At 42.5% G+C, this 20,493-nt stretch overlaps 1 long non-coding RNA gene across 4 annotated transcripts in view; it reads right to left on the bottom strand.

Annotated features, from left to right (window-relative positions):
• The window catches only part of LOC135186629 (uncharacterized), a 120,774-nt gene that overhangs the window by 74,912 nt on the left and 25,369 nt on the right, over window positions 1–20,493 (bottom strand). For all 4 annotated transcript variants that reach the window (XR_010307068.1, XR_010307069.1, XR_010307067.1 and 1 more), the window contains exon 2: window positions 3,247–3,348. This is a non-coding gene — a long non-coding RNA (uncharacterized LOC135186629). The remainder of the gene's footprint in view (window positions 1–3,246; window positions 3,349–20,493) is intronic.

The following is a 20,493-nucleotide window of genomic DNA, read 5'->3' on the forward strand; positions in this document are numbered from 1 at the left end:
TGAGCTAAACTTACAAGAGGTGACTAGCTGGAGACAAGGTTAGAGAGTATTATTTGCAGATGCTGCTGCTCTGTGTCAGTTCCATAGAATTGTTTAGGGTGGAAGTGATGTATAAGAGCACCACATCCAACCATAAACCACGCACTACCAAGTCCATCAGTAAACAATAGCTGTAAATGCCACATCGACATATAGAATCAGTCAGGGTTGGAAGGGATCATCTAGTTCCAAACCCCCTGCTGTGGGCAGGGACACCTCATACTAAATCTGGCTGTCTAGAACCTCATCCAGCCTGGCCACTCTGCTGAGACCCCACCTGGAGTACTGCATCCAGTTCTGGAGCCCCCATTACAAGAGGGATGTGGAGATGCTGGAGTGTATCCAGAGAAGGGCCACTGGGATGATCAGAGGGCTGCAGCAGCTCTGCTATGAGGATAGACTGAAAGAGTTGGGGCTGTGCAGTCTGGAGAAGAGGAGGCTCTGAGGCGACCTTCTTGTGGCCTTCCAGGATCTGAAAGGGGCCTGCAAAAAAGCTGAGGAAGGACTTTTTAGGCTACCAGGGAGTGGCAGGACTAGGGGGAATGGAGCAAAGCTGGAGGTGTGGAGATTCAGGCTGGCTGTGAGGAGGAAGTTGTTGAGCATGAGAGTGGTGAGAGCCTGGAATGGGTTGCCCAGGGAGGTGGTTGAAGCCCCATGCCTGGAAGTGTTTAAGGCCAGGCTGGATGAGGCTGTGGCCAGCCTGATCTAGCGTAGGGTGTTCCTGCCCATGGCAGGGGGATTGGAACTAGATAATTCTTGTGGTCCCTTCCAACCCTGACTGATTCTATGATTTATCTCTATCAAAGTCTTAGTGTGTTTTTTGGCATACTCCACAATCCCTATCCTTACCAACATTTAAACAGTCTTAGCTGCATGTACAAGTTCACACCACAGTGAGGAATAAGGTGAAACATGTAAAATTTCCATCTTTGCAGCTTCTCCTAGCTGACATGGCAGTAAGGCAGATATCAGTGGTACATCTGCTCCTCTGTTTATGGCAATGAACCAGACTGCCTCTGTAGTTCCAGCTTCCTTGTTCTGCTCATGTAGTTTGGAGGGATGATAATAAGGCCACAAGAAGCCAAAAAAGAATTAGTATTTTGGAAGGGAAAAGAAAAAAAATCAACACTCACCCAAGCATGCCAGATGAGTTAGCTTCATGTGGCTCCTTCTCTTATTTGTATTACATGGTAAAGGGTAAATGTTAGCAATAGTAATACACTGCTGCAACCATCCACTAATGGTCTATTCCAAAATTAGAGTTTAGCATAACTTGCTAATTACTATTGTTCACAGGAGCAAGTGAAATGCCTTTAAAATGGCTCCTAGAAGTATACTGAAGAGACCCCTTGCACAGGAAAATACTTAACAGCCAAAGCTTTGAAAAAGACAAAGCCTTTGATCTTGAGCATTTGCTATGGCCTGAGCTTAAAGCTCAGGGCAGAAATATTGGCCTCTGATATCTTCAGTGCCCGGGATGGCTGCATGCCAAGCAAGACCTCGGCAGTCCAAGCATAAGGATGTCTCTAAATAACACTGGCTACCAACATTCTAGAGGGCAAGAGTGCAAAAGCTGAGAATGAAGTGGGACAAGCAGTGCCTTTGCCATGTATTCTATTTTGGCAACAAACAGGGATGTTGATTTTGAGAATGCCATCTCTAAGTTGTCTCTCAAAATAATAATCCCCTTGCTTCCTGCTGCACCAGTTTTAAAGCCACTTTGGTCTTCTGGGTGAGTATAAAGCTGCGGTAACTCCACCAGGGAAAATCCTGGCTATTCCTCTTAGGACAAAGCTTGACTGTCTAAGATGTTGCAGAAAGGAACATGAATCTCAGTAACCCTTTGAAAGTGCAGTATTCACAAATAATCTTTGTGCCTGCAATTCCCTCCTGGCTGGGATGCTAAGGCCAGTTTTTAATGAGGATTTGGCTCTGAGTGCATGTTTCCATGAAACGCTTACAATCTTCTTTTCCAGCCCCCACAATAATACCTACATGTACACAAATAATAAAGTCCCATGTACAAATATGCAGAGCCCCATGCCAGTTCTTCAGCTTTCCAGCCTTTCGAAAGGCTCCAGCAGAGAGGCTTTAGAGAGGAGGCAGGAGGGGAGCTAAGATGCTGATACTCCTAGTGAGGAGCACAGAAAAGCATATTGCACTGCTTTGTCAGGTGGATCTTTACTCTGGCACTGAAGAGAGAGCTACAGACTGTCAGAAAGTGTTTATTACCCAGACAGCAAGAAGACAACAGTGAAAGGATCAAGGCCTGTTAAAGCAGGATACAGCTGTCCCTAGAGAACCTGATCCTGGCCAGCAGGCTTTGGCAAGGAATGGTTCACATGCAATAGCTGTGTTTTGCTGTGGATGGTTGCCTAAATCCCAGCTTAAAACAGTTAAGTGCTTTGCTCCCCCTCACATGATGATATTTCAGTACAAAAAGTCCAGGAGAGAGGGATGCAAAACTAATTGAAAATTAGACTTCAACTGTGGTTTTAAACATCTATTTTCATTATGAAAAGAAATATATAGGGAGCTAGACAAACATCACTTCTTTGCTTCTTTAAGGTTTGAACAAAATGTTGGCAGGAGGTGAGAGGATTAAAAAAAGCATGCTGGAGTGATGAAGAGGGGAACTGTAAGATGCAAGTTTGTAATGCTAAAATTAAGATGTCTAATGATAATAAAAGGAATACCCAGAGATCATACCACACTTCAATAAATAAATGGCATTCCCTGGCTTCTCAAAAACTGGCATTACCTTTAAGCAGAAATGAGAGGTGACAAATAGTTAAGGCAATGCTAGGAGGTTTTTGTGCATTTATGAGAAAACCAAAATGATACAATGTTTCTGTGCAGGAAAATACAACTTTCAAAATCGAGTGTTTGTCTCTTGGGGAGAAGCAAAATGCAAAGAAAGAGGATCAGGAAGCTGAAATGCCAAAATCGACAGAATGGACCATCACAGGCTAAAAACTACCTGAAAGGGGCCAAAAGGTAAAGGCTCTGTGAAGCTCAGTCACTTATTGGTGCAAAGTCCTTGTCACCAGAAAGCCCTTTGACATTAACAATTCTACTGGGCAGTGACAGTGACATCAAGTGGATACATTAGTGAATTAAACCAAGTTCCTCTGATACAGGAAATACTATATTTCAGAATGATTAATTGCAAAAGTGCTTATACCAGAAGACAGATTGACAAATTACCTGATTTTTGAGAGACTTTTTGTATGCGTATGTACAGCATCCCCCCTGGCTTCTTCATACAGAGGAAAACTTCCACTTTGAATAGGGGAATGGGGAAATTTTCTGAAATGGAAAAAAAAATAAAATGAGAAGCTTCATCCTTGCAGATACAAATAGCAACAGTTCATGAATGCAGAATTAGTTTGGGAAAACTCAGATGCATAAACCAGGGCTGCCCCAGGCTGTTTTAACTTCTTCACAGCAGTGCTATAGTAGCTATTTAGTTATCCAGTAATGCCAAGCAACTGCTGACGACTTCATTATCCAAAAGGTATGCATGCATGCACCCCAAATTAGTCCACTGCAAATGTACTCGCATCATTAAATTTAGAGTAAGGCACCAAAGCATTTTTAAAACACATTGGAACTCTCTAGTGAAAAAGACCTTTTCTTCCTTACATGGGTAAAAATATTCAAATGCAAAACCTTTGGCATAGCTTTATTCTAAGGGGAAAAAAAAACCATTTTTGCCATGAAAGTGGTGGCAGGGTCTCTTTTATCTTCATCTGCCAACATCCCTGTTTCAACCATATACTCCCATGTGACCAATACTCCCATTTCAGTGTAAGTGCCTGCCACTCACTAAGACTTTTCTTTATTAAGACATTTTGTTAGAGAGTTTGTACTGCTTACTCAGCAGTAGCGCCTTGCAAGTGAAATTAGCAGCGATGGTGAGGTGTGTAGTGGACTTTGGGAAATATTCACACTCTCTTTTGTCAGTTAAAAACAGGCTTGAATTTTGTCTTGGTTTTTCTTCAGTATCAGCCTTCTAAATGCAAGGAAGAACTAGGTGTTTTAAACCTAAATTAGCTGGTGACAGAACTTTTGATGGCATGGCCCAACAAAAGGTAGTCCAGATGTCAGTAAAACTTCTTTTGGGCCATTTTCATCACCTTTGTCTTTATTGCTTACTACTAGGCAGACTGTGTGAGAATCACTTTGAGCTAAGTGGATGGAAGTCTACAGAAATGCAAAATCTTGCATTAGAGCAAGGTTTCTCCGTGGTGCCCTTAAGGAAAGTATGGCAGTCAGCAGCTGCAATTCTGGAGACTGGCAATCTCCAGATATTAAATGAACATCTCCAGGGACATTTGCTTTTTTATAAGTAAGCCAGGATGATGCCCAGTATCTCCATCTAATACTTGCCAGAGCTGTCACCAAAACAAGGTTAGTTCTTTTGCACATGATAAGGGAGTTCAGGTCTTTCTTTTTACAACAAATCTTTTCTCCCCAGTCTTCTCCAACATACAAAACAAATACTCTTTGGAGACTTACTGGAGAAGAGGTTTTCTCCACTCATGTGTGTTGCCCTGTGCAGCTAGAGTGTTTCAGAACTTTGCTCCTTTTTTTGGATGAGAGCACATAATAAAGGATATCAGACAATCAAAGAAGGCATCTTCCAAGACAAGTCAATTTATGAAAGATATTTTCACCCAATCCACCTTTATAAATTATTGTGAATGTTATGTTGTAGATGTGTATGTGCTGGAGAAGATGTCCATAGAGAAGGACCTTGGAGTCCTGGTTGATAATGTTATCTCTGTGACAGCAATGTACCCTGGTAGCCAAAAAGGTCAATAGTATACTTGGGTGCGTTAAGGTGTGTCCAGCAGGTTGTGGGAGGTTCTCCTCCCTCTCTACTCAGCCCACAGTTAGACATCTGGAATATGGTGTACAGTTCTGGGTTCCCCACTTTAAGGACAGGGAACTATTGGAGACAGTTTACCAGATAGGTATGACCTTGGAACATCTCTCCTATGAAGAAAGACTGAGAGACTCAGGATTGTTTAGTCTGGGGAAGAGAAAGCTGAGAGAGGGCCTTATCAATACCTACAAACACCTGAAGGATGTCTGTCAGGAGGATGGAGTCAGCCTCTTTTCAGTGACAGTGATAGGATGAGGAGAAATGGATGTAAACTGAATCACAGGAAATTCCATCTCAACATGGGAAAAAAACGTTTTTACTGTGAGGGTGACAGAACACTGGACTCAGCTGCCCACGGTGGGGTTGTGGAGTCTCCATCCTAGATATCTTCAAAGCCCATCTGGATGTGTTCCTGTGTTACCCGTCCAAAGTGGTCCTGCTTTGCAGGGGAGGTGTTGGACTCAATAATCTCTGGAAGTCCCTTCCAACCACTAACATCCTTTGATTCTAAGAGAAAGTAGGAATTAGGAAGAGGAACGGTGGGAAGAGGAACAGCAGGAAGAGGGAAAGGAAGGGAAAGGAAAAGAGGAGAAACTATATTTTCTATTGTAGAATTGGAAACCATTTGCTTGAATGCATTAAAGAGCATTGTTACCTCTTCCATATTCCAATACAGATCAACAAGCTTTTCTCCCTACAAAACCATTGTAGTATACTCATGCATGGAAAACATTGAAAAGCCAAGACATTTGTACAGCTTCAATGTAACTGACAAATAATTAGTATGTAGGTAAATACTAATTCTAAGGAGTGTGCTAATGTAATGTAAACTTGCATGAGATCTGCATTTTGTAGTGCAGATTTCATGTCAATGTCAAAGAAAGAATAATGCCTAACAATTAGAGTTTGTGATGCTGTCACCAGGAAAAAAGGATTTCAGTGCATGTCTACAGGGATCAACTTATGAGGCCATTTGGATGCAAGATTGTGATGGCAAAACTATTCCACTGTATGTCTAGACCCTATGACTATTGCATTACAATGCTGTCAGGGTACTGGGGCATAAAGGTTTTACTACAATCATTCTGAAGCTAGCATGTCCAAATAGGATGATCTGAGTGTAGCTTCTTTTCCTGATAGATTTTTTAAAACCAGATAAAAAGAACTCAAAATCCAAAACCAATACTGAAGGTTGTTAAGTTTTGGGAAGAGAAATCCACTTCAGTAAAGCACATAAGCTCAAACTCTTCCATATTATAGTGCCACTTGGTTCATGAGACTGCAGGATACAGCACGTGCAGTTGAAATGGAGAATCCTGATTTGCAAGACGTCCTGAATCTTACCATTCTGAGATATATTGATATTTCAACTTAGGTAGCTCTACTACACCTAGACCTCCTGGAGGCAATATCACAGATATCCTTGAAATCTTTCTCAGCTGGCAAATGTTTAATCCTCTCTACCAGCTGCTTTAAAGCTCTATTCATACAGGGCTAAAGTTAACCGATGGGGTCACATACCCTTTCAGAATAGCCAATACATCCATATTTACATTTTTAAAGATAAAAGATGTGAATAAAGTACATATCATCCTTGCCTTAAAGTCCTAACTCTGCCCCCAGACTTAAGAGGCATGCGGCTAATAGGACTGCGTATGTATGCTGCAGCTGCAGCGCGCGTCTGACATACCATCCCCTTGGCAACCCCCCGTCTCATTTATCTTCTTGAATGCTCAGCTAACCTTCTCTATGTTATAGGCAGCTGCTCTGATTGGCACAGATGTTAATTAAACTAGGTAGTAACAGTACACTGAAAAGGCGGCCCTTGGAGCTAAAAGAGATCCTAGTCCTCACCACCACCCACTGCCAAGCTCAGTTAGGTCTGTTGTTCAAGGAATGAAGGAAGATGATCTTACTCATGTTCCTGAGATTTGTAACAGGCTATAACATATCTGGTGATGGCAGAAGTAGGGATAGGACAAACATCAACTGGTGGCATAGACAGTAGTAAATGAAGGGTACTGGAAAATGGGAGAGGTGGATGAAATAATATTAATCACTAATTCTGACCTAAATTTTATTTGTTTTCACTGGTCATAGTTAGAAAGTTTAATTTTCTACATTTGAGCAGAGTATCTTGTGATGTTCCATATTGTCAAATTGGTGGAGTATGAAAGTGACTCAAATTGGGTATGAGGTTAAAGACAGAATTAAAGCCACAAGAAATATGCTAATGCATACTTCAGCAATATTTGGTTTCCTTAAGTTATGCAACTGATACAGAATCATAGAATGGTTTAGATTAGGAACCTCAAGGATCATCCAGCTCCAACCCCCTGCCACAGGCAAGGACACCTCCACTAGAATAGGATGCTCGAGGCCTCATCTAACCTGGCCTTGAACACCTCCAAGGAGGGAGCAGCCACAACCTCCCTGGGCAACCTGTGCCAGTGTCTCACCACCCTCACTGCAAAGAATCCTTTGCTAACATCTAGTTTGAATCTTCCCTCTGCCAGTTTAAACCCACTACCCCTCATCCTGTCATTACAAGACCTTGTCAATAGTCCCTCCCCACCCTTCCTGTAGGCCCCCTTCAGATACTGGAAGGCCAATTCCATATTCTGGAAGGGTTTAAAGTATTTTTCCCCTAGAAATTTTCATAGTGACTTTCCTTGTTGAAGGAAATCACAGCTATGAGGTGGCCAAAACTGTAAGAAAGCCAAGAAGAAGGAAGCCAGCTTCCTCTGAAAATCCCATGGCCATTCTACTGTAACATCGATTCCCAGAATGATGCAAAGGGTAGGATGAATTCCCAAGACAGTGATGAAAGCATGAACCTAGCTGGACATAACCACTTTTAAAAGCCACATGCTTACTTCGGTAAAGCTGTAAGTCCTTGCCCAGGGCTCTGATCTGCAGTATAGCAGTGGCCAGCCTGCATTCTACGCTGGGCCACTTTGCATCCAACTTGAACCTTGACTTTTGAAAAGTCTGACTTCCCCAGAAAGCCAGATACTGCAAGAGAGCCACAGAAAACAGGTGGATGAGTTTGAAGTTGAATTTATCACTAAACTTCACGGTAGAGTTAAAAGAGAAAACAATTCTCATGTGTGACCTATTGTTTTGAGTATGGCATGAGAGCTCCTCCCTCTGAATAGTTACAAAGATTGTTCAGAACTGAGAGAAGCTGTGGATTGAGCATTTCAGTGAAAGCAGTTTTATATGAGACAGGGAATGTATTTGATATAATTTTCAGTAACTGCTTGAGATTCACTGGGTTCCAGATAAGGTTAAAAATAAGATCAGAAATTGGCCTGTTGACATTTAAGTAGGCACTCCAAGCTTGAGAGTGTCTCCAACAGGCTTTTCTGCAATCATGGCTATGTACTGCCTTGTGAGCAATGAACAAATATTCTCTGTACTAGCAGGTAAGAAATTACCTGCTGACAGCTCTGCAGCTGCTAGTCAGCCTTCCTTCTCATCACTCCTCTCAGTTCTGTGGGGCATCTCAGTTCCAGAAGTGCCCTCTTTCCCATGATGTACATCCTGAACGTTTAAGCTGTTAAAGGTCTCAGAGGATGTTACCGGACTGAAGTCATTACTCCTCTCCCCAGCCAACATGCTGCTTAAGAACTTTATGCTCTGTTTGCCTTAATCCTTCTTGCTGCTGCAGTTAGATGTGGTGTGCTTCCCTTTTCCTTTTCCTGCCAGTTGTAATTTCAAATATGATCCAGTTTTATTGTAGCAGTGTACTCACTACTGCAGACAGAGGAGGCAGGAAGCTCTTCTAAGCTCCCTGTCTTTTTGAATTACAGGTGTGATATAGTTAGTCTCACATATCCTGTACCAAGCTCATACAAACTAAACTTCCATCATTATAGAAAAGAAGCCAGTTCTGCCTTTAAAACATTTCAAATCAGGTCTTTGGTTTTGTGTGCCACTGAAGAGCCTGGTCTTGAAGTGCAAACATTATCTAGGTAGAATTGAGTATCAGATTCTTCTGCTTCCAAAAAATAATTAGGAGTAACTCCTCCTACCCACCTGAAACACTGCTTTGCCAAGACATTTGTGATCAATAACAGTCCTCCTATACTATTACTCTCTTTTGAGCTATCACCATACGCTTTCTGTAATTGCTGAGTTTCTGTTCAGCTTAATTTCAAGGTTTCACATTCTGCCAGCTGAATGCAGAAAAGGAAGACACTGGGAGCTGAAGTGAACAATGAAGCCCAGTCAGTACATATCAGAACTTCATAATTAATACATTTCAGCTTCAGCTGTAAAGTGCTTAAATCACTTCTCTCTATTTAGTTGCCAGAAAAATCTCAATGTTCTTATATTAAATATAATATATATGCATATCTATATACTTTTATTTTCCTGAATGGGTTCCAAAACCAGATCATCAGCTCTAGGAAGTACTTGTTAATAACACCATCGTATGACAGCATTTGGTTGAAATATTTGCATGCCATAGAGGTCAGAGTACCTTTTTTTTCCAGGCAACAGCTAAAATTTTGCTATGGCATTAAGAAATTTTAATCATTGTTAAAAGGTTCTCTAATGACTATAATAAAGGGCAATATTTAATTGATGTCAGCAACTAGCAGTTGACTTATGCATTACTACTTTTTAATCTTCTGGTTTGCTGTATTCTTCCTGGATATATTTGCTTCAATTATTAAGGTGAAACTTTCTGATGCAGCTTGGCTGTGACTTAATAGGTGTACTAATAGTGCTGAAGAATCACAGAGCCATAAAACGGTAGAGGTTACAAGGGACCTCTGGGGATCATTTAGTCCACCATCCTTGCTAAACCACGCTTGCCTAGATCAGGTTGCACAGGGATGTATCCCAGAGAGTTCTGAAAGAAGCGACTATGAGAATAGAATAGAATCATAGAGTCAACCAGGTTGGAAGAGAACTCCAAGATCATCCAGTCCAACCTGGCACCCAGCCCTAGCCAATCAACTAGACCATGGCACTAAGTGCCTCAGCCAGGCTTTTCTTCCACACCCCCAGGGATGGTGACTCCACCACCTCCCTGGGCAGCCCATTCCAATGGCAATTACTCTCTCTGCCAACAACTTCCTCCTAACATCCAGCCTAGACCTCCCCTGTCACAACTCGAGACTGTGTCCCCTTATTCTGTTGCTGGTTGCCTGGGAGAAGAGACCAACCCCCACCTGGCTACAAACTCTCTTCAAGTAGTTGTAGACAGCAATGAGGTCTGCCCTGAGCCTCCTCTTCTGCAGGCTGCACACTCCCAGCTCCCTCAGCCTCTCCTCATAGGGTTTGTGTTCCAGGCCCCTCACAGCTTTGGCGCCCTCCTGTGGACAACTTCCAGTACCTCAACATCTCTCTTGAATTGAGGAGCCCAGAACTGGACACAGCACTCAAGGTGTGGCCTGACCAGTGCTGAGAACAGGGGAAGAATAACCTCCCTTGTCCTACTGGCCACACTGTTCCTGATCTAGGCCAGCATGCCTGGATTGGCTCTCTTGGCCATCTGGGCACACTGCTGCCTCATGTTCAGCTACTATTTACCAGCACCTCCAGGTCCTTCTTCCTGGCTGCTCTCCAGCCACTCTGTCCCCAGCTTGTAATGCTGCCTGGGGTTGTTGTGGCCAAAGTGTAGAACCCTGCAACTGGCCTTGTTAAATTTCATCCCGTTGGCCTCTGCCCACCAATTCAGTCTGTCAAGGTCCCTCTGCAGGGCTCTTCTACTCTCCAACAGCTCCACACCTGCTCCTAGCTTGGTGTCATCTGCAAACTTACTGATGCTGGACTCAATCCCCAATTGATCTCATCAATGAAGATATTGAACAGGACTGGGCCCAGCACTGATCTTTGGGGCACAGCACTAGTGACAGCTGCCAATTGGATGTGGCACCATTCACCACCACTCTCTGGGCCCAGCCCTTCAGCCAGTTCTTGACCCATATCAGAGTGAATCTGTCCAAGCCTCAAGCTGCCAGCTATGCCAAGAGCTTGTTGTGGCAGACGGTGTCAAAGGCTTGATCTAGCAGCACATCCTGCAAAATTACAATGAGAAAACTAGAAAGATTTTGAAAAACTGCAGAAAGATAGAACCAGGTAAGGGATTTCTTTCCTGAACACATCCACATCAGAAACAAGATGTGGATGGGGTTCTGATATAGTTACATTTCTGATTTACTGTACGACTTCAGGCAACTTATTCATCCTTTTTGTGACTTTGTTTCTGTATCTGCACCACAGAAATAATAATTACATTTTCTGCTTCACACTGTTCTTCTGAAACTTACCCAGTGTTATCAATACACTGTGCTTCAAGAAACAGTGGAATTATTATAACAAATATGGCAATCTAGAATGAGTATGGCAGATAACAAATTCAGAACAAGTTCTTTTAGCTGTTCTTATTTCTGCCCCCACAAACCTAGCCATCTATCTGATAGAAAAAGCTCTTAAAGAGTTGTATTATCAGTGAAAGGCAGCAGTACAAAACCTCAGGGTTATTCTGGCCTCTAAATGCTATTGCAAGAACATAAAGGTGAAACAGATGCATGGATTGAGCAACCCTCATCAACTACAGAAGAGAGAAATAACAGTTTGGGAGAAAGTCACTGGCTCCCGTGGCTGGGCCAGTTGTAGAACAGCAGAGCCCATTTAAAACGGCTCTACCCTCTCACATTACTCCTTGCAAATGCTGGAATCCTGTTGGTTTTGATTAATTTGTTGCTTCCCCTGGCTGAAACCATGTTTGGAGGCATGGTTTTATGCATGGAGAGGACTTAGGCATGAAGGTTTCCTACATGCAAGTTGGGTCATTTCTTGCAGCTCATTAGCAGACCTCCCAGGTCCTTGCAGTGACTAGGAGACTGCAAATTAACAGGAGCCATTAATTAATCACATAAAAGCTGCTGGACTCAATCTGGGGGAATGGACAGGATGACAACCCACGAGGTCAGAATCAAGCCGTAATGAATCTTTGTGGCCTCAAACCCTGTGACTATTCAATTAGGCATGAGACCTTATTGTGTGCCAAAAGGCCTCTCGCCACAGTCTCCAGTGCCATAGCTCAGCACTGCTCTGCACAGCACTTCGTGCCAAGCCACAGACCTTGCCCTGGAAGTCTGTGCCTTCGTTAAACGCCGGGCAGTTGGGCTGCTCCGGATCTCAGCCTGAAATGAGGGCAAGCAAGTGACAGCCCAGCACTGCTCCAGCTACTCTTCACTTCAGTCTTGCCTTTAAGGGCATTTTGTTTTGTCGTCTTAAATTACAGTAAAATTGCAGTGGCTGGGTAAACCCAAAGGCTGGTGATGTTCTTCACTGGCTTCTGCCATTCACAGTTTTCTCTCACTGAATCTTGTGCTCACCTCTGGTTATAAAAAAATGCCTAAACACTACCACATTTGAATGAAAGGGGAGGATTTTGTGGTTTAAAAAAGAAAGAAAGAAAACAAAAGCTAATTGTTAAGTATGTGTTTGCTCTTCAACCTGCCTCACAAGTCTCCTTCAAAATGATCTCTTATTAAGGGATTAATTTTCCATGAGAAGATGCTAACACCAGGACAGTGAAAAATAAATATCAGAAAAGAGCAAGCAAAAGGGAATGTGTCACATATTGACTACAGGGAAACAGTGCAAAACATCTAATCATGGCAGTGCCAGGAAACTTGAACCTGTCCAAAAGGATCCAGTGCTCTCAATGTTTAATTGCTGTTGATGGCTGCTGGTCAGTCATGCATGACAATGTGTGTGTCACGCTGCTTCCTGCCTATGTTCATTCCTGTCAGCTTTCACTCCAGGTGATGAGTACTGCTTCTCTGACCAGGGGAGAGAGAGAGAGAGAGAGAGAGAGCGAACAACAACAACAAAAAAAAAAAGAAAAGAAGAGAGCCCTCACGGACACAAAGCAACATGTACCCAAATAACCCAAGCCATGGGAACAGGACAGCAAAAATGGACAGCAAAGGCCAGCTTTAATCAACCTCCCTACTCCTCTTCATGTATGCTAAAAAAGAAAAAAAAGAGGGAAAAAAGAGAAAAAAAAAGAAAAAAAAAAAAAGGCCTAGCATCTGTGATCAACAGTATTCCAACTGGCAACACTCTAGTCTCCTGTTTGCTTGATTATATGTTTGAACACATGCTTGGGGCTGCATGGAGCAATTTGAATTGCAATTGTGTAGCAAGGAACATTATCCTTTTTGGTGAACTGGAGCTTTAAAAACCTCCTCCTCCTTGAGCTAATAAGAAAGAGATGGTGGGAAATGTGGGAGATATGACTTAAAAGGTCTAGAAATTGTGCAACAGCTCTCCACCGTTTTCTTAAAATGACTGTTTAATGGTTTATGCATCTGGGCCCAGATTCAGCAAACCACTTAAGCATGCATTTAACTTTAAATATGTGAATGATCTCATCCTTATTCAGCAAAACCTTAAATAAATGCTTAATTTTAAGTCTTATGCTTAGCTGGTTGGCTGCAGCAGGGCCTCATCACACACTTCTGCATCCTGTAACATATTTGCATCCTGTGTTATATCTGTAACACAATTAGGAGTGCTCCTTTTTCACTTCCTCCATCATTGTCTTATTTTCAAAACAAAGATCATTATTCCCCCATTGTTTAATTTCATTTTGCTTTGGGCAAAACCCAGTCAATACATTTCTTTAACACCCAGGACACATCTGCTGGTTCACATTCCACTTCAGATCCACTTGCAGTTGAAGTCCCTGAGAGCCCTACCACTGTCTTCAGTGGAAGCCAGGTCAGGCTCTCAGTCTGGATTTGTTGCAGCAATGCATGAATTGAGTTGTGTAAGAATGGGAAAGCAAGTGCAGCAGAGAGATTTCCCTGCCACAAAAGCACAGTAACCAGGCTTCAGCTGTTTCAGAGTTGATCTGACTTCATCTGAAGTCAAGAAACTTCAAGGAAGGAACTAAAACATCACTTCTGAACCACTACATTTTAAGCAATTAGGACATGGAATATGGAGTCATGATGATGTAATTGTATTATAGTCATTTTGTTATGCTGCCTGTGCACTGCCTTCATTCATCTCTCCAAGAAGTTGGAAATGAAGGTAGAATACAAAACAGGGAAAAGAAATTGTTTCACACAACATTTCTGGCTCATTCGAAGAGGTTCCTCTTGCAGTTGCTACCCTTTCATCCCTCCACATACAGACACATGCATGTCAGGCAGGTCAGTTTCACTGATGTTAAGGAAGACAAGAAGAATCATGTATAATCATCAAATCAGCTAAGTTGGAAGAGACCTCCAAGATCAGCCAGTCCAACCTAGCACCCAGCCCTAGCCAATCAACTAGACCATGGCACTAAGTGCCTCAGCCAGGCTTTTCTTCAACACCTCCAGGGACAGAGACTCCACCATCTCCCTGGGCAGCCCATTCCAATGCCAATCACTCTGTGAAGAACTTCTTCCTAACATCCAGCCTAGACCTCCCCTGACACGAGACTGTCTCCCTTTGCTCTGTTGCTGGTTGCTTGGGAGAAGAGATTGACCCCCACCTGGCTACAACCTCCCTTTGGGTAGTTGTAGACAGCAATGAGCTCACACTCTGTTCTCCAGGCTGCACACCCCCAGCTCCCTCAGCTTCTCCTCATAGGGCTTGAGAAATGTTGTCTGAGGCAGGGGAGGTGGTTAGTCCACTTTGTTTTTCTGAATTAGCTTTTGCTACCTTTAGTATTTGGAGCAACTTTAATTCCTCTTACATCACTGAAGAGAATCTGTGGGGTTTAAAATTATTACTATCACTACAACTAAAGAGATGATATGGACTGAGAGAGTAATAGCTGCACAAGGAAAAAATAACTCTACTTATGTTATTCAACATATGTGCTCATTCTTTTTTATCAGAGATTGAAAATCAGTGGCACAGTAACTCTGTAAAGAAGTCTTGAGCTACATTCAAGTGTCACATTATCTATGTTTGGAAGTGCCATGGAAGGAAAACAAACCCATAAATAAGTAGTTTTGCAAGAACAGAACTAACGATGCTCTGTTGTCTGCTGCTCTGTGTCTCATAATTAATTGTGAGCTACAGTTGAAGCTTTTCCCATGGGTAGGGCACATATGGTCCATCTCCCACACTCTCTGAGAAATATATAGATACATATACATACACTGTGCAGATTCTCCATGGTTAATAATACACGAACTCACTCCATAGTCTTGTTAGACAGAGTCCTTATTGGATGTCTTTTCCTCACTGTCCTCCTCCATCTATCCATCCACAAAAAGTAGAGGACTTTTATTTATTTATTTTAATCTTAAAGATTTCTTTTCTGTCAAATTTGTTCTAAAGTCATCAAAGATATTATAACCTCATTAGGTTAAACTGCAGACATGCGTATACACAAACATGCAAACTGTGTGATTGAATAAGCCTTCCCTCTTTATGAAAGGTGATTCCAAACTGTACCAGTAGGCATTTTAAGAGCAAAAGACAAATACTACTATTTAATATTTTGCTCTTTTGAGGCACTTACTGTTATAAAAAAAGGAAGCATTGAAACTCATGAGAATTCTAATATGGGTAAGAAAAATGTGGTCACTAAGGTCTGACAAGCTCATAGAATCAACAAGCTTGGAAGAGACCTCCAAGATAATCCAGTCCAACCTAGCAGACAGCCCTATCCAATCAACCAGACCATGGCACTAAGTGCCTCAGCCAGGCTTTTCTTGAACACCTTCAGGGATGGTGACTCCACCACCTCCCTGGGCAGCTCATTCCAATGCCAATCACTCCCCCTGTCAAGAATGTCTTATTTACATCCAGCCTATATCTCCCCTGGCACAATTTGAGACTGTGTCCCCTCATTCTGTTGCTGGTTGCCTGGGAGAAGAGATCAACCCCCACCTGGCTACAACCTCCCTTCACATAGTTGTAGACAGCAACGAGGTCACCCCTGAGCATCCTCTTCTCCAGGCTGTACACCCCCAGCTCCCTCAGCTTCTCCTCACAGGGCTGTGCTCCAGGCCCCTCACCAGCTTCGTCACCCTTCTCTGGACATGTTCCAGTATCAGCAATAGAGATATTGCCGCACTGCCAGTGTGGGAGCATTTCATAGAAGTTTAGTCAATGAAGTTTGGGTTTTGAATGCATCATGGATCATAGACTCATAGAATCAACCAGGTTGGAAGAGATCTCCAAGATTATCCAGTCCAACCTATCCCCCAGCCCTATCCAGTCAACTAGACTATGGCACCAAGGATTCTGAAGAGTATCTCAGATCACAGTTGTGTACATGCTGGCACTGAAGAACTTTGTTGTACATGAGTCCTTTTCTTTCTCTTCCCTAGGGAATTTAATGCTTTAAAGTATTATAAACATTGTTCCTAATTATGGTGATTTCCAGGACTGTGAAAAGAGAATTCCCCAAACAGTGGACATTTAGAAACAGTTCTGAAGTTCTGGCTATGTAATGTCTGTGCACAGAGAAGGACGCAGGAAATTGCTTGGAAGTTGTCCCTGAACACAATAGCCAAAAATGCTCATGCATTTCATTTTAAGTGCCACCAAAGCCCAAATGCTGGAATAAATACATTCAGTATACAGACACAAATCAGCCATGCTTATCCATATCCTTTGTAACTATTAGCCAGACACTCTATTGAACATAATGTTTCCTAAGTTCCCAGGTGGATTCAGTATTAATCTGAACTCTGTGATTCTACTGTCAAGTTGAAATTACAGATCTGACCACAAACACATTAGAAAATGTACTGCTCTATTCTCTGCTTTGCCTTTCTTGATTTCCTATTTTCACCCCAAAAATTGCTGCTTGCTCATTCAAAAGACTGATCTCTACGATGAGGCAAAGTGCCCAATTTATTCTAGGAAGTGCTGGGAAAAAACGGAAATCTCTTCAGCTAATCCATAACTCTAATGTAAATTGGATAGTTGATGGTACATATTTATAATAATTACATTCCACTTCTATTTATTTGTGTATATTTTATGTAAAGAGTGAAAGCTTGATTCTCTTAAGTACTGGGGGGCAAGTATAATCTGTCCAGAGGAAAGCACAGTAAGGCCAGACAAAACGATATCTCTCTCACACTGCTCTGTCATTGCAACTAAACCCTGACATGAAAGCCTTAAGGGTGTGGTAAAAAGGACTGCCCTCCAGTGTGCTGAAAGGAAACTTCAGCATCCTTGCTCATTCGTTTTTGGTATAAAAACTGACAGATGTGTCAAAGGTGTGATAGTTTCATGACTAAGTAATAAGTCCTGACAAGTTGGACCTTCTCATTCCCTTCAGCCTAAGGTGAGGAAGGAGCCTGGGGTAATAGTAGGGGCAACTGAAAAGCCCTGGATGGGACTTGCAGGATGGCTTGCTTTGTTCATTTCTGCTCCTGCTGGTACAAAATGGATTCAATGACAAATTGGATCAAATTCACCCCTGGTGTAATTTCAGAGAGGTCAGTGGTGTTACACCAGGGAAAGCATTGGTCCCTAGTGTTTATTTAGGGAAGACAACAGAGGCTTTGGAGTAAGTGCAGCACACTGAGCTGTAAGCTTTCTCACCCTCAGCAGAGTGGTATGGATACTACACAAGAAGAGCAGTGGTTATCAGAATAAAGTACAAGTACTTTGTCAAAATCCCTGTTTCAGCGTGGCTCACTGAGGCAGGAAGGTGCAGTTAAGGGTCACAGTCAGCCACTGTGACCCTTAGATGTCTTGCCCAACACTGCTGGATCTGCCTGAAATCTCTTCCCAAACACAACCAAACAAAGATTCTTCCCTTTGTCGAGGGATACATGAGTCACACGATTTACATTCGAGTGGGATAGGAAGACTTGCATTTAAAACACAAACACTTGTGAAGAACACCAGGGCAAGGAGAAACACATGGTGAGGGCTTTTGAGAAACAGAAATTCCACAGGGAAGGGAATATATCCCAATGGGAAAGCAAGAGGTATTTTCAGTTTTTTTTATCAGTAAATACTTATGCCTTCAGCATATGAATTTCATTAAAATGTTTCATCAGAAGGAAGTAAACCAGTATGGAAATGGCAACAGCTGAGATACTTGGGGACACGATTAGCTCTCAGGCTTGATAAAACCAAAAGTGTTTGGGAAATTATAATGCTACTTAGTAGATTCAATTATTTTTATATACTTTTTTCCACTCAGAAATGCAACCAATCAGGAAAATCGAATACAACATTCCAGAGAGTGTGGAGAAGGAGCAAAGAAGACCAGGTTAACATAGTGTTGTTATATGTGCAGTGCAGGCCAAATAGCCAAAGGACGAGAGAAAAGGATAGGGCATAAGCTATGTGCTGTACAATGGCAGGCAAATGGCATTGACTTTGCAGGTGATCAATAGAAGGAAGACACACAAGCTCAGGGACAGAGGAAAATTGGGCTATGCAGAAAGTTAAAATTGCAGAAGCTTGAGGGGGGACTGCAGGAAAGGCATGGCAGTGAAGGACATCTCTGGAAGAAGTCAAGAGAAGGTTAAAGAAGAGAGCCAGACATCATAAGGAAAAAATTGGAGTCCATTTTCCTGAATGCAGGGTAGCTGGAAATGAGGGATGGTAAGGGTGTGGGGGTATAGAACAGATGTAATGGGGCACAGAGATCTGCAATACCCCTCAATGAAGCCAGATGAGTGCTGGCACGTGGGTTTGGGCTGGGGTAACATTCTGTTCCACATTTTCCAGACTAGTTCCAACTACTGTCCCCCACCTCTTTCTCTGTGTTTAAAATTGCTTCTGTGTTGTCTTCCCTTTTTTTTTTTTTCCTTTCTCCTAGGGCCTGAAATGTGATGCCTGCTATGAACACTGTCTTCTTTTGACATTTTCACTCCCTGATAGTGCTGCAAGCTAGCCTTGAATTTTAAAGAGTGGCATGCATGCACACACTCAAGCACTCCCACTCTGAGTCTGTCACTCTCATCAAACATCTGGAAGCCTGTTTGCCAGAGTGCTGCCGCCAAATGCTACTGCCTCATCCAGGCAGAACTGTGCTTCCCCTACAGGCTAAGCAAGAAGAGCTGAAGAGCAGATTTACATCTGTTGTTGTGGCAGCACTGAAGTCTCATGCTGCAGCTCAGAGCTCCTTATTTATGGGTTTAGCCCTCAGAGGAGTTTGGTTAGAGAACAGATTGGATGTGGACATCCAAAGTCTTCTTGCAGCGTGAAGAGTCCTTCTTTTTCCTTTTGTTTCTAACTTCATTACTGCCCAGCCCTTCATAACTCTGGCCAAACACAGATGGCTGTAATTCCCTCAGACACTGAAGACAGCATCAGTCCTTGTACTGAGACCTTGCCTATGTCAATTGCCATAAAATTCTGTCTTTTGAATTCAGGGTTGAAAAAAAGAGATGGAGGATCAGACTTCAAGGCATGTAAGTGCTAAATCCCACCACCTATTTAAGGACTCCTTAACCTAAAGGAAATTCTATTTCAGGCAGGACATGTGAAACTGCCAACAAAAATTGTTTGTCTTAGCTCAGGATGGAAGAATAAATCCTGTTCCTGTGTCCTCCTCTTGACACAAAATTCACTGGAGAAATGAGAGTGAGTGGTGACAAGGAGGCATTACAGCTGCGAGTTAAAGGAATGAGGAAAGACATGTGAGGCGAAGAGAGAAAAACTGACTGAATTCAGCCCATGAAGATGCTTCTATTCAGTTCTGGAGATTGAATGGAGAAGCAGAGAGAGCATGATGGCAAATGCAAGGAACCAAGGCAAAATAACAAGAAGCCACCTGCAGAGGCAGAGACGAACAGCAAATTAAAAGAAAAAAGCATTTCAGGAACTTCCTGCATCAGTATCAACACCCAGGAATAACACTGCAAACCTCAGACACAAATGCTACCTTCATAACCTAGATAACTTACTAGCAAATTTACATCCTGGCCACGATAATCATTGTGCTGGTGTACTGATCAGAAATACCTGGTTTCTAAAGGATTTCCCCCCAAAGGAGCAAAGCTTGCACACCAGGACACAGTGAAGCATTTGATAGCACAGCATGGAAGAGGGAACTGACTATTCTGCCCCTATTAGGACAGCTGGAAGTTATAGTAAATGGGCTATTGAGAACAATGGGTCGGAGCCAATGGAAAGGCAACTTCCAAATATTTCAATTTAAAGGTCTCTCAGCTATGGAAAATTATTACTGTGGGGCTTTGTTTCAAGTCAGGGCACTGGGGAAAGGACATTTAGAAAGCATGACAGTCTATTTAGCAAGCATACCTCAGCTACAGGCACAGTTCCTTCACCAAATGCTTGGCTGTACGTGCATGTAATCCTCATCCAACTTGTAGGAAAAAACACTGCTAAAAGGTAAAGACTTTTTAATGATATTTGAATAAAAAAGCTCCACACAGCATCGTCTCATAAGAAAAAAAGTTCGGAATAAGGCACAGCTATTAGTAACTGCTGCATTGTTTTATGGCTGATAGGCCAGCCTTTCTGCCATACCATGGAGACCTGTAGTGACTCCAGTCTTGGTGATGGCAAAACAGAAATACATTACATAAGCAGTATTATCTCAACTGCTGAACAAATAGAATAAAATGAAGGCATTTAGACCC

Source organism: Pogoniulus pusillus, chromosome 25 (genome assembly GCF_015220805.1).
Source record: "Pogoniulus pusillus isolate bPogPus1 chromosome 25, bPogPus1.pri, whole genome shotgun sequence".
Classification (NCBI taxonomy): Eukaryota; Metazoa; Chordata; class Aves; order Piciformes; family Lybiidae; genus Pogoniulus; species Pogoniulus pusillus.